We start from the raw sequence: 13,768 nt of genomic DNA, 5'->3' as shown, positions 1-13,768 counted from the left end.
GCAGACCTCCATTTTGGGGATGGGGCCACAGCTCAGTTGTAGAGTCCTGCTCTGTAGGCAGAAGGTCCAAGGTTGGAGAGCTGGTCTTGGGGGAGCAAGCATGACTTGTCCCCTTTGCTAAACAGGGTCCACCCTGGTTGCATTTGAATGGGAGACTTGATGTGTGAGCACTGCAAGATATCCCCCTCAGGGGAAGGAGCCGCTCTGGGAAGAGCATCTCGGTTCCAAGTTCCCTCCCTGGCAGCAATATCTCCAAGAGAGGGCCGAGAGAGAGTCCTGCCGGCAACCTTGGAGAAGCCGCTGCTGCCAGTCTGTGAAGACAAGACTGAGCTAGACAGATCAATGGATGGATAGATCAAGCCATGAGACTTGCTGGCTGACTCTGGGCCAGTCACTTCTCTCTCAGCCTAACCTACTTCACAGGGTTGTTGTGAGGAGAAAAGTATGGAGTACACCGCTCCTTGGAGAAAGAGCGGGAGATAAAATGCAAATGTAAATAAATAAATAAATAAATAAAATGGTCTGACTCAGTATATGGCAGCTTCCTATGGTTCATTCCCAGGCAGCATCTCCAGAAAAAAAATCTGATTAAAACCTCGGCGCCACTGTCAGTCAGAATGGACAATACTGAGTTAGGTGGACCAACCGTTTGACTTGGTGTCAGGCAACTCCCTACGTCCCTATACTATCCCTGATCACCGTGTCCTCCAGTATAAGCCTCCCTATCACTGCCAATCCTTTTTAAGGCCCTCAGTTACTCAGGCCCTGGGTAGCTTAAGGACCGCCTTCTTCTGTAGGTACCCCAAGAGACAGGCCACAGCAGAGGCCTTGCTCCAGATGCCAGTGACATGCAAAGCTCGGCAGGTAACTACGAAGAGCAGGGCCTTTTCGAGGCTGGCCCCACGTCAGTGTGTCGGGCTCCGACACGGCCTCCCTTCAGGCATCTGACTAAAATGTGTCAGTTTCAACAAGCTTAGATGGTCAGTTCAGTCCAGCCACTAGTTCCTATTCACATGACTAGAGCAGGGGTTCCCAACCTGTGGTACTCCAGATGTTGCTGAACTACAACTCCCATCACCCCCAGCTACAATTTATTGATGGGGACTGTAGTTCAGCAACATCTGGAGTTCCACAGGTTGGGAACCCCGCTTTAGTCTTATGGTGGTGTATTGTTTGTGTGTTCACATTTTCCACTGAGTTCTGTTTCAATGGTCAGCTGCTTTGAGTTCACTTTCATGAAGGAAAACAGGATAAAAATATTGTTGTTACCTAAATCCAAGATTAGGTTTTTTCCAAGTTCTTTGATGGCTAGATATTCTGGTACATACAGGTACCACTTTTTTTTTTTTAAGGGGGTCATCTTAAATTCAGAGTTGTCTTTGACCCCTGCTAACAGAGCAAAGAGACACCTGTAAAAGCAGTGGTTTTCTTATATTTAGCAGGGGAGAGCAACTGGCCCTATCCATCCCCAGCACAGCATCCCTCCAGTGGCTGTTGCTGGTATCTGCCTTTATGTTTTCTCTTTAGATGAGGACAGGAGACCAGCTTATTTATGCGTTGTTGTTTTTTCTATGTAAACCACTTGGAGAACTTTGGTTGAAGGGCGGTATATATACATCCGTAGTAGTACAGGTTGAGTATCCCTACATCCAAAATCCAGAAACTACCATGGCATGCTCCTGCAGCACCAACCAAACATTATTTTCATATGAAATCTGAATTTCATCTCCACCTAAAATGCCATATTTGAGTCTAACATGACCAGCAACATTATTGCATTGAAAATTTCCTCGCAATTAGTTTTCATTACATTTACATTTGTAGTTATCGTAAATTCAATGCTTATTTGCTTTTATACTTTAAATAAAACCTTTAAAAAAACACAGTGTACAGTAACTTTTTGTGTTTAGACTTGGATCCCACGCCCAAGATATCTCATTACAGTCTGCAAAAATTCCAAAATCTGGAAAAGTCTGAAATCCGGAACACTTCTGGTCCCAAGCAGTGCAAATAAGGGATACTCAACCTGTGGTAGTAGTCGCCGTCGTCTTTGATTCGGGTGAATATGGCAATGAAAATAAATTAAAAATAAATAAATGTTTCTGTAGCTTCAGGCAAGGAGAGGCAGGCAAAAAATCACAGTAAGAGGAACGGCCACAAGATGGCGCTGGTGGCACAAGCGATAAATCCCGAGGAAAAACACATGCCGAGGAACAGAACTGAAAATAATGAATGTCTGTGTATTAAACGGCTGCATCACCCCAGCAAAAATACGGAAGGAGCTATGCCGTGGGAGAATTAATAAGCAAGTCAAGACTGGCAACTAGATGCCTTTGATTTGGGGCGCATAAGAATGCTTTGAGGGGGCTGGATCGACATGGACAGCCAGCCAAGGGGAGGGTTAGCTCTGTTGCCCCATCCCCTGCAGGGAGCCCCCCAAGAGAAGCAAGAAGAGCAGCAGAAGCAATGCTCAGATACCTCCCACTAGAACGTGATGAAGATTATGCAGATGTGCATGAAGCTCAAGGGAAGGAGACTGCCCCCCTTTGAACCTAATGCAATATTCAGCAACATCATCACTATGTTTGATGATTTATACCCCGCCTTTCTGCAGCAGCACTCAAGGCAGCTGACAATGATAAAGAGACACCCAGCACAGACCTCTTCCCCAGAGGTCTCATGTTCCACTGCTGTTTTTTGAGAAGGTCAGAAAGAGCAGCGGTCCTTTCTGAGCAGGAGGAGAGGGCTCCCGCAGTTTTCTACCCATCTCTCCATCTCCCGGTTCAAATGGCAGAAGAACCGCTGGTCCTCTGCGTGTGTGCCACAAAAGGATCCAAGGGAGGAGAGGGGATGGGTGGCAACCACAGATAATGGCAGGCTAGCCACTTAATGGCACAGCGGGGAAATGACTTGCTTTGCAAGCCAGAGGTTGCCGGTTCGAATCCCCGCTGGTGTGTTTCCCAGACTATGGGGCAGCAGCAATCAAGGAAGATGCTGAAAGGCATCATCTCCTACTGCGCGGGAGGAGGCCACGGTCAACCCCTCCTGTATTGAAGTTGAGCAGCCCTGTTCTAGCTACATAAGAGCGGGATCAGGCAAAGGTGGTCCAGCTAGACCAGCACCCTGTTTCCCACAGTGGCCCACCAGATGCTTCTGAGAAGCCCACAGGCAGGAGGTATGTGCATGCCCTCTCTCCTGCTGTTGCTCCCCTGCAACTGGGATTCAGAGGCATCCTACCTCTGAGCCTGGAGGTAGCCTAGAGCCATCAAGACTTGTAGCTATTGATAGACCCGTCCTCTATGAATTTTGTCTAAGCCATCCAGGCTGCTGGCTGTCACCAGATCTTGTGGCAGCAACTACCGTGTAAGTAAGGTGTGTGAGGGAGGGAGGAAACAACTGGTCCACCATCTTAGCATCGCTTGTTAGCAGTCTGAATCTGTGGACCCTCTAATTTTTTCCATCTCTGTGTGCGGAATGAGTTTTGTTCTGGGTGCCAGTATCAAGGCAGTGTGTGCGTAGCTGCATTCAGAGTGGGGCCTTCCTGATTCAACCTGAGCGGGATCTAAAATTAAATAAGCAGACAGCAGAAAACGTATGAGCGCGCGCACGTGTGCATGCGTGCATGCCTTAGAGGGCACAGTAGTCTGCATGCTTCTTCTGTGGTTCGGCTCCCGTCTGCACTCATCCAACTGTGTGGTCTCAAGAGGACCTTGACAGATTGCCTAAAGATACACACGCAGGTCCTTGCAGAAGCAAAAGCAAGTCTGATCGTCCTCGATGCACACACAGAGTTTTGTTTCTGCCTTTGCTAAATTTCATAAAACAAAGAAACAACAACAACAAAAAACCCTGAACAAAACCGGCAGCTACGTGCTTTGAGATAATATGGAAAATGAGAACTGGCATTTTTTATAATCCTGCCGAGATTTACGGGATATATCCTACAGGTAATAGGCTTGGCATACAAATTAAGCCAGATTAGTCCTGTATTAGAAAATTAACAATGGAGGGGGAGAGGGAGGAGAGCGCACAAGAAAGATGGGCACATTAATAATAATAATAATAATACATCTTACTGCTGCATTTTAAAAATGGTAGTGCTTAAAAGTTTTTAAAACATTTTAAAATGTGCTAAAGCTTGGTCTCTGGAAACCAGAGCAGACCACTGTAACTTCTGTTAATGCAGGGGTTCTCCACCGTGGGTCCCCAGACAATGTTGGACTACAACTCCCATCACCTCCATGTTGCAGGGGGATGATGGGAGATGTAGTCCAACAATATCTGGGGACCCAAGATGCAGAACCCCTGCTTTAATGGAAATCTGGCCAGGGAAGCAAAGGTAGAGCCCCTTTAATTCAGTGTGAGCGTCTCTGGCCACGCAGACAAACAAGGCCTTGGATCTCCGTACCTTTCATTAGGTCTGGAAACATCTTGCCCAGATCCCACAAAATGCCAAGTGTCCCAAGCTACCTGCACCCAGGCAGAGAAAACTAGGATCCCTGGCTCCACCCTGGATGCAGCACCCGTAGCCTTAACAGCTCCAGGTCAACAGACCTGGGAATGGAGTCTTCAGACCTGGTGTGGCTTCATTTCTTTGCCCACCACCCCCTTGCTAGCCCAGAAGCTGAACTGCATGCCACAGGCAGCAGGGAGAGGACCCAAACCGTAGATTCCTAGATACAGTGGCTCACCCTGCCCTCCCCCCAGTCTCCAGTGCTAAATCTCCCATGGGGTGTGCATGGAACCAGCTGGTGGGTTCAAGTCCAAACTGGACCTGAACTGGACTGGGTCAGTTCGGTTCAGCACCCCCTCAATGCCACTCCCTCTGCTGTCATGTCATTCGGGCGGGGGCACGGGGCGGGTCACGCCCAGACCGCACAGAAGCCCACTGCGCAGGTGTGGCGGCCACCAAAATGGCCGCCGTGCCGAGGGGGAAAGGCCAAAGAGCGGCCAATTTCTTAAATAAGGGACGCTGGCAGGTGGAGGGGAAACCTCCCCAGACCTCCACACTGCCTTGGACAACTCCCCCAGAGGGGGTAAGTATATTTTTAAAAATGTATTTTTTTTTTTTTAAAAACCCTCACAAACCCCCAGGGGGTTTCGGTCCGGGGTCGGAACAAACAGGGTGGTTTGGTTCGATCCAAACAGTCGAACCAAACACGTTCGATGCCGGACCTGTTTGCATATAGGCGGTGCTGGGCTATATGGACATAAGGAGCTCTGTAAGCTCAGTTGGTCTTCTGAGATGGAGTTTGAACTTGGAATGAAGAATGGTGTCCTGAACATGCACACCACCTTTCATTCCAGGATCGGAGGGTTGAACAAAACATGATGCGGAAGGTGACATCACATGCAGTTTTGTTTTTAAAAAACGATCGTGGGTTAATATGACAAAACTTCTTCACTGCAGACAGGGGTTTCCAGCCCTGAGTCCCCAGATATTGTTGGACTTCAGCCATTGAGGCTGGGGAGAGCTGGTCTTGTGGAAGCAAGCATGACTTGTCCCCCTAGCTAAGCAGGGTCTGCCCTGGTTGCATATGAATGGGAGACTAGAAGTCTGAGCACTGGAAGATATTCCCCTTTTTAGGGGCTGGAGCCACTCTGGGAAGAGCAGAAGGTTCCAAGTTCCCTCCCTGGCAGCATCTCCAAGATAAGGCTGAGAGAGATTCCTGCCTGCAGCCTGGGAGAAGCCGCTGCTGCCAGTCTGTGTAGACAATGCTGAGCTAGACAGACCAATGGTCTGACTCAGTATATGGCAACTTCCTATGTTCCTATGATGATGGAAGTTATAGTTCAACTGCATCTGGGAATCCAAGGTTTGTTTTTTTGTTACATTTATACAATACAACAAATATTTATATACCACTTTTCAACAAGAGTTTCCAAAGCAGGTTACATCAAAATAAATGGCTCCTTATCCCCAAACTGGGTTCACAGTCTAGAAAAGAATCATAAGATAGGTAAGAAGCTAAGCTCATGGAGCAGCAAGGAAGTAACCTGCCTAGGAAGCAAGAGGCTGTCAGTTCGAATCCCCGCTTGTAAGTTTCCCCGACTATCGGAAACACCTCTATCGGGCAGCAGCGATACAGGAAGATGCTGAAAGGCATCATCATCTCATACTGTGCGGGAGGAGGCCATGGTCAACCCCTCCTGGATTCTACCAAAGACAACCACAGGGCTCTGCGGGCGCCAGGAGTCAACACCGACTCAACGGCACACTTGACCTTTAATGAGAGATAAGTGACCAGCCCTGGAGTCACTGGCCAATGAGTCTCATGGCTGAATGGGGATCTGGACTCTGGTCTCCCTTAGTCCTAGTCTAACACACTAACCACTACACCACACTGGATCTTCTCTCCAGAAGAGGATTGGAGGGAAGAGAGGGGATTGGTGGCGGCCACAAATAATGTCATCATTAGCTAGTACGCAAATGCAAAATGTGTGGAGCTGTGCTTATTCCCATTTTAGAGACACAAAACTGAGGCAGGGACACAACGGCCACAATCAGGCTCAGACTTCAGGCGCTATAGAGAGTGACAGGTTGAAGGGCGTGTGACTCTTCAACTGGACTGCGTCCGAAAACTCATCCAAGGCCTCCAGCCAGTCTGAGCAAAGATGCCAGCCTGGGTCCATCGGACTGAAGCGCTGCACACCGGCCGTAGGACTGCAGAGTTTCTAGGGAGCTTTCCCAACGCCACCCAAACAAGAAGGCAGTGAAGATCATCTTTAGGCAATTCCAGCCTCGTGCTCCCCTCAAAACCTGCTCTTTGCAATTCGGCCAGCATTCAATTTAGACTGCCTGTATGAAAAACAGAATGCATACCCCCCCAAGATCGCCAGTAACGGTTGCATAACCCATCTGAATTAGTCTGCGCATCTCAGTTGGCAGAGCAACGCAGGGCTATGGAAACCACATTCTTCGACGAGAGGCACCTGGGGCAGAGACCTCGTCATTTACTTTGTTAGCCAGACCTGAGACTGAAGCCAGCCGGATTGAAACCCTCCCACCATCTTCCATGAGCTCAGTCTCTATGTCATTCATTTCCATTTATAGCGAGCCTCTGCAGGGTTTTGTGCTTCTTGTGCGCCAGTAATGCAGCCTTCCACTGTGGACCACAAAGGAAACGTCCAGATGTTCCGCACAGCTGCTGTTACCGCACTGGCAAAGCACCTCTGTGGATTCCTGTAATCCCTGCTGCTACCACTGCTCTGGAGTTTGCAGAATGATGCAGGTAAAAGTTACACAGTAAGCGAGGACACACACTTACAGACAGCTTGAATGGGCATAATTGAGCTCGTTTAATTAACACACTAACACACACACACACACACACACACACACCAGCAGTAGGTACGTGCGAACCGACTCGATCTCGAACCGGCTCGATCTCGAACCAAACTGGAACCGAACTGGGCAAATCGGATTTGTGCACATCCCTACTCAGCAGCCCTTCAAGTGAGGGCAGAATTGATGTGATATTTGGGGTCAGGAAGTTGGTATGCGGGACGACTCCTGCGGATGTAAACAGGCCAAAACGTTTCGTGGGAAGGAGGACCCATATAACCCACTCAAAAACAATCCCGTGGATTGAACTAGGTTTTAATCTGGGGTTAGTTTTTTGTTTTTTTTAAAAACTTGCATTCTTTTCACAGCACAACGTTGAGGAAAGTGGCTGTATCTTTGCATGCAGATGGTCCCAGATTCAATACCTGGCAGCATCTCTAGGTAAGGGCTGGGAGAAACTCCTGCCTGTAACCTTGGAAAGTTGCCGTCAGTCTGTGTAGACAATACTGAGCTGGGTGGACCAAGGGCCTGACTCGGTATACGGCAGCTTCCTATATTCTTATGTTCCAAAGCAAATGGGCTATCATCATTCTCAGAAGAAAGAGAAATACAGACCAACTTTCACTAGTTCTACAAAACTTTCCCTATAATCCTCAATTTATCAAAAGGAACAGATCAAGCATGAACACAGAAATAAGCACACACAATGTTAATAACAGTAAAAATTAAGGTCAGGTGACGGTGGTGGTTAAACAAGTTTAAATGTCAACATCCCCCCACCGATAGGATATTATGATATGATTAGGGCCCCGTCTCTGTGCTGGTATTTCTGTTTGGATACAACAGAGCGGAAAGTCAGTGCGGGGCAGGGAGGAGACCAACTGTGCAGAAGGGAAGGAATTTAAAGATGATGCTGAAGGCACGTCTTCTTCAAAAGGTTGCGTTTCCAATTAAAATGCAGGAATTGGGTGCCTACATCAAAGATGGCCACTTCTTTCCTGGCAGTTGCTGGAACGCCAAGGTGGATTTCGCAGCGAAGAACCCTGCAATTGCAACTACGCAGGAGGCCCAGTTAGTGCCCTGAAGCAAGACATGGAGATATTTGGAAGAGGAAGAGAATTTCTGCTCCCACTCTGGCCTAAATGGTAGGTGACGAAGGGGATATTTTTTGCCTTCCTCTGTGGACCCCCCTCCCTCTCTCTCCACACAGAAGATCACACACAAACATGTGTTCCTTGCCCTGCAGCCCTGGCTGACCACGACATGGCCAGGTGGACCCTCCTGGGACTCTGTATTGAAGTGAGAGGCAAACTCGCTCTCTGCCAAGGGTAACACGGGAGTTGGGCCGTGACGATCTATGCAGGCTTGTTCAGCCCAAGAGAGATGGAGAAAGAGTAAGAAACCTTGCAATGTTCAGGTACATAAGAGCTGATACCGAGTCATACTGAATGGCTCAGTATAAAGTCATACTTAAACTGAACTTATACTCAATATTGTCTACACAGACTGGCAGCGGCTTCTCTCCAAGGTTGCAGGCGGACGTCCCTGTCTTGGAGATGCTGCCAGGGAGGGAACTTGAAACCTTCTGGTCTTCCCAGAGCGGCTCCATCCCCTGAGGGGAATCTCTTGCGGTGCTCACACATGGAGTCTCCCATCCAAATGCAAACCTGGGCAGGCCCTGCTTAGCAAAGGGGGCAAATCACACTTGCTACCCTGCTGGTACTATGTTGGGCAGCAGTGATATAGGAAGATGCTGGAAGGCCTCATCTCATACTGTGCGGGAGATGGCAATGGTCAACTCCTCCTGTATTCTCCCAAAGACAACCACAGGGCTCTGTGGTTGCCACGAGTCGACACCGATTCGATAGCACACTTTACCTTTACCACAAGACCAGCTCTCCCCACATAGACCAGTGCCAGTAAGGGCACCGATTTATGTTCAACGGTATATGGACGTCACTCAATCATTGGCAGCTGAAGGTGCCATAGAAAATGCTGCCACTTGGGAGTTTCCTCTCTAGGGCAGTGTTAGCCCTAAAGACGGCTCAAATAGCTACAGTGTGGTGCATAGGAAGCTGCTGTCCACTGAGTCAGACCCTTGGTCCCTCTAGCTCAGTGTTGTCTACACCGACTGGCAGCAGCTTCTCCAGGGTGTCAGGCAGGAGTCTCTCCCAGCCCTACGTGGAGATGCTGCCAGGATCTGAACCTGGGGCCTTAGATGCACCTCTAAGGGATTGTCTTTAGCACGAAGATGTAAACTGGCTTAAACGCAAGCATTTCCACACAAAACTGATATATTCTAAAGATCTGCGTGCATATTTCTTTATTTAAATGGGCTCTGCAGGCCCGAGGACAAACAGTGCCCTGGGTGAGGAATCTCTTAGGAACATTGGAAGCTGCCATATACTGAGTCGGACCCTTGGTCCGTCTAGCTTAGTACTCTCTACACTGACTGGCAGCGGCCTCTCCAAGGTTGCAGGCAGGAGTCTTTCCCAGTCCTCTCTTGGAGATGCTGCCAGGGAGGGAACCTGGGATCTTCTGCATCCAAGGGAGGGGCTCTTCCCCTGAGCTATAGATGCTCCTGATGAATACAGGCAGCTGCGCTATGCTGGCTCCAAGCACTGGCCCATCCAGCTCAGTACTGTCTACACTGACTGGCAGCGGCTCTCCAGGGTTTGAGGGAGGGATCTTCTTCCACAGCCCTACCTGGAGATGCCAGGAATTGAACCTGGGACCTTCTGCATCCAAAGCTGAAGCTCTACTGGTGGTAAAGTAAAGTTGCACCATCGAGTTGGTGTCGACTCCTGGCGCCCACAGAGCCCTGTGGTTGTCTTTGGTAGAAGACAGGAGGGGCTGACCATGGCCATCTCCTGCGCAGTAGGAGATGATGCCTCCCTATATCGCTGCTGCCTGATATAGGTGTTTCCCATAGTCTGGGAAACATACCAGTGGGGATTCGAACCGGCAACCTCTGGCTTGCTAGGCAAGTCATTTCCCCGCTGCGCCATTAGGTGGCGTCTACTGGATGAATCGTCCCCTTTGCTAAGCAGGGTCTGCCCTGGTTTGCATTTGAATGGGAGATGTGTGAGCACTGGAAGATATTCCCCTTGGGGGATGGGGCCGCTCTGGGAAGAGCATCTGCCTGCTTCCACGCAGAAGGGTCTAAGTTCCCTCCCTGGCTGCATCTCCAAGATAGGGCTGAGAGAGACTCCTGCCTGCCGCCTTGGAGAAGCCGCTGCCAGTCTCTGAATACAGTCCTGAACTAGATAGACCAATGGTCTGACTCAGTGTATGGCAGCTTCCTATATTCCCATGTCCTTGACGGAGATGCCAGTGGGCTGCACTGGGACCCCCAAGGGCCTGATTTCCCCAAGCCTTACCTCTGACATGCCTGCCTGACAGCTCCTACAAAATCTTTGCTTGAAACCTGCTGCTAGGCTGGCTGCTCCTACCAAGTATGAGCTCAGAGGCAGGATGTTTCTCCTGGCTTTCTAAGCATGGCCAGGGCCCATCTTTCCCCCTGTTGTGTAATACAGCAAAGCAGAATAAATCATGTTTTAAAACAACATCCAGATTCACAGCACAGGTCACCGGGGGGGGGGGGGGGGGGAGAGAGGGGGGCTCCGTGTTTACATCTCAACTGCTCACCCAGTCTAGCGTGAGCTGGTATTCCCTCCCTGCTTTAAACCCTTAAAACACACAGACACACACACACCCCACACTAGCAACACAGAATTTTATAAACAGTGTCTCTTGAGAGGCAAAGCAACTGACTGAGCAAAAAAGAGAAGGAAAGGGGTAAGGACTGGGAGAAGGAAGGAGGAGACGAAGAATTCCTAGAACAACCATTTCACTTTTGCACCGTGGAATTGTTGCAGTGGGCAGATTCGGATCTGGTTTGGGTAATGCTCAATCCTCCCGGAACTTTTCCAAGAGAAAACAGAAGGGGTGTGTGTGTGTGGAGAGAGAGAGAGATGTGTGTGTACTTGTTAAGCTGGCCTGCCGGAAAGGGTGATCCAACGGATCCGGCGATTCGCTCCAATGGAGCCGGCCCGGCCACTAGGCCAGTGACTCTCACTATGTTTTGAGAGGAAGCCACTGTGGCATAAAACCTTCCCTGTGAGAGCCATTACTTTTCTCAGTGTGGGGAGGGCCCTTTACGGAGCCCTCTCTTAAAGAGCTCTGGGGAGGGCAACGCGCCCCGGCACCCGGTGCAAGGGGGTGCAGGGACTCCAGAGGGCTCTGTCTCTCCTCAAAGGCCCTCCTGGCGCTGAGAAAAGCAGTGAGATGAGGCTGAACGGCTCCCGGCCGGCGTCGCACAGCTCACTGGCCCAGGGCACCCAAATCCCATTTGCCTGTGTGTGTGTGATATAAGAAAAGAAACTAAAAGGCGTCCACAGCAGGGAACCACCAGAGAGGAAAACAAGCCAGAGAGCAAACAGAAAGCGGCCGCCTGCAAGAGGCACGGAGGAGGGTCAACAGGGCCGGGCCAGCTTGTTTGGAGCAGCCAGGGGGGCCCCTGTTGCGATGGCGTTCCTGTTCCCGTTTGCAGAGGCCAACCGGCCCCTTCTGCGGGAAGTTGGGAAGCCGGCCCCCGTCTCCCCAAAGGAAACTTGCTGGGATTTCCAGAGGCTCCAGCCAGCTCCCCAGCAGCCAATCAAGGGGCAGGGAGGCAAACACACACCAAATTAGGCAAGTGAAAACACACAGAGCGGGGGGCGGGGGGGGGAGGAAAGAGCTGAGCTAATGGGAACACACACTCCCCACACAGCCGAGGAGGGAGCTCGCCCCTTCCCTCCGCCTCCTTGGGAGGATTGTTGACATTCCTCGGAGCCGACATGTTGCGACAAGGCCAAGGCCGCCTTGGAAGAGGCAACCCGAGAGCCCGCCCCACGGCTTTGGGACGTTTGCTTTGCTGGGGAGGAGAAGTGGGCTGATCCAGGCCAGGGGGCAAAGGGCCATCTGATGCAGCGATCGGAGGCCTCTGGGAAGAAGCTCAGCAGCTGGGCATGCCATCGGCAGCCCTTCTCCCACCCACCCCGTCCCGTTTCTCCCCGATACACTGCCTCTGGCCAAGGAGGCTCTATTTAGCTAGCGCTGCACAACGGCCCAACACCGCTGTGAATCTTTCTCTTCCTGAGCTATCACCGTTGGTGGCCTCACTTCTGCAGGCTTCAAACTTGGACCGGCAGATAGGAACACAGGAAGCTGCCTTATCCCGAGTCAGACCCTTGGTCTGTCTAGCTCAGGATTGCCTACACAGACTGGCAGCAGCTTCTCCAAGGTTGCAGGCAGGAATCTCTCTCAGCTCTATCTTGGAGATGCTGCCAGGGAGGGAACTTGGAACCTTCTGCACGCAAGCAGGCAGATGCTCTTAGTGATCACACATCTAGTTTCCCATTCAAATGGAAAACCAGGGCAGACCCGCTTAGCAACGAGGACAATGCATGCTTACTGCCACAAGGCCAGCTCTCCTCCCAGTTGTTGGGCTACAGCTCCCATCATCCCCTGCTATGGGGGATGATGGAAGTTGTAGTCCAACATCAACTTCAGGCCCAAGTTTAAGAATTCCTCATTTACTGGGTCAGCTTTGGCCTGTTATGCTTCCCTGAGCTCTTGGAAGATGGGTAAAGTAGTAATAAAACTTACCAAAATATGGGCAGTTTCACACATGATACAGTCTACAATTTCTGCTGGCTTGCTTTGCTTTCTTTTATCTTAAACTATCCAAAGAAGTAGGAGAGGAGAGCTGGTCTTGTGGTAGCAGGCATGCCTTGTCCCCTTAGCTAAGCAGGGTCTGCCCTGGTTGCATATGAATGCGAGACTAGAAGTGTGAGCACTGGAAGATATTCCCCTCAGGGGATAGAGCCGCTCCTCTGTGAAGAGCATCTCTGTTCCAAGTTCCTTCCCTGGCAGCATCTCCAAGAGAGGGCTGAGAGAGACTCCTGCCTGCAACCTTGGAGAAGCCTTTGCTGGTCTGTGAAGACAATACTGAGCTAGATAGGTCTGACCCAGTAGATGGCAGCTTCCTATGTTCCTAAGTTGACCTTGATCTGGATCAAGATGAAAACTAGCAAATGTCATTTTCCAAGTTCTTTGAAGGAAAAGCATTAACTTGACCAGTTTAATACAAGTTGCCAGGTCTCTCATTTCTCCTCTGTCTTTTTTTAATGGTGGCTGGGTTTTGTTTTGATGTTTTATGGTTTTTACGGTTAAACTGATTTTAAGGTTTTAAGATGTGGGTTTTATGGAGTTTTATTGTATTTTAACTTTTGTAAACTGCTTTGGGATGCCTTATGAAAGATGGTATAAAAATGGAACAATGAATAAATAAGTAAATTGTACACCCAGCTGCAAGTCATGGCTAGTTCCAGCTTTCAGATGAGTCTCCTTGGACTATACCCATGATTTAAAATATGGATAGGTCATGATATTCCTATTGTTTATTTATTTGTTTATTTTTCAAATTTGCAGACCGCTCCA

The 13,768-nt window shown here is 49.8% G+C and overlaps 1 protein-coding gene across 2 annotated transcripts in view; it reads right to left on the bottom strand.

Moving 5' to 3' along the window:
• FOXK1 (forkhead box K1) overlaps window positions 1–13,768 on the bottom strand; it is a 76,177-nt gene that overhangs the window by 11,405 nt on the left and 51,004 nt on the right. The window lies entirely within an intron of this gene.

Source organism: Hemicordylus capensis, chromosome 13 (assembly GCF_027244095.1).
Source record: "Hemicordylus capensis ecotype Gifberg chromosome 13, rHemCap1.1.pri, whole genome shotgun sequence".
In the NCBI taxonomy this organism is placed as follows: Eukaryota; Metazoa; Chordata; class Lepidosauria; order Squamata; family Cordylidae; genus Hemicordylus; species Hemicordylus capensis.
Note: the sequence above shows the minus strand (reverse complement) of the source record. Positions and strands in the feature narration are given on the sequence as shown.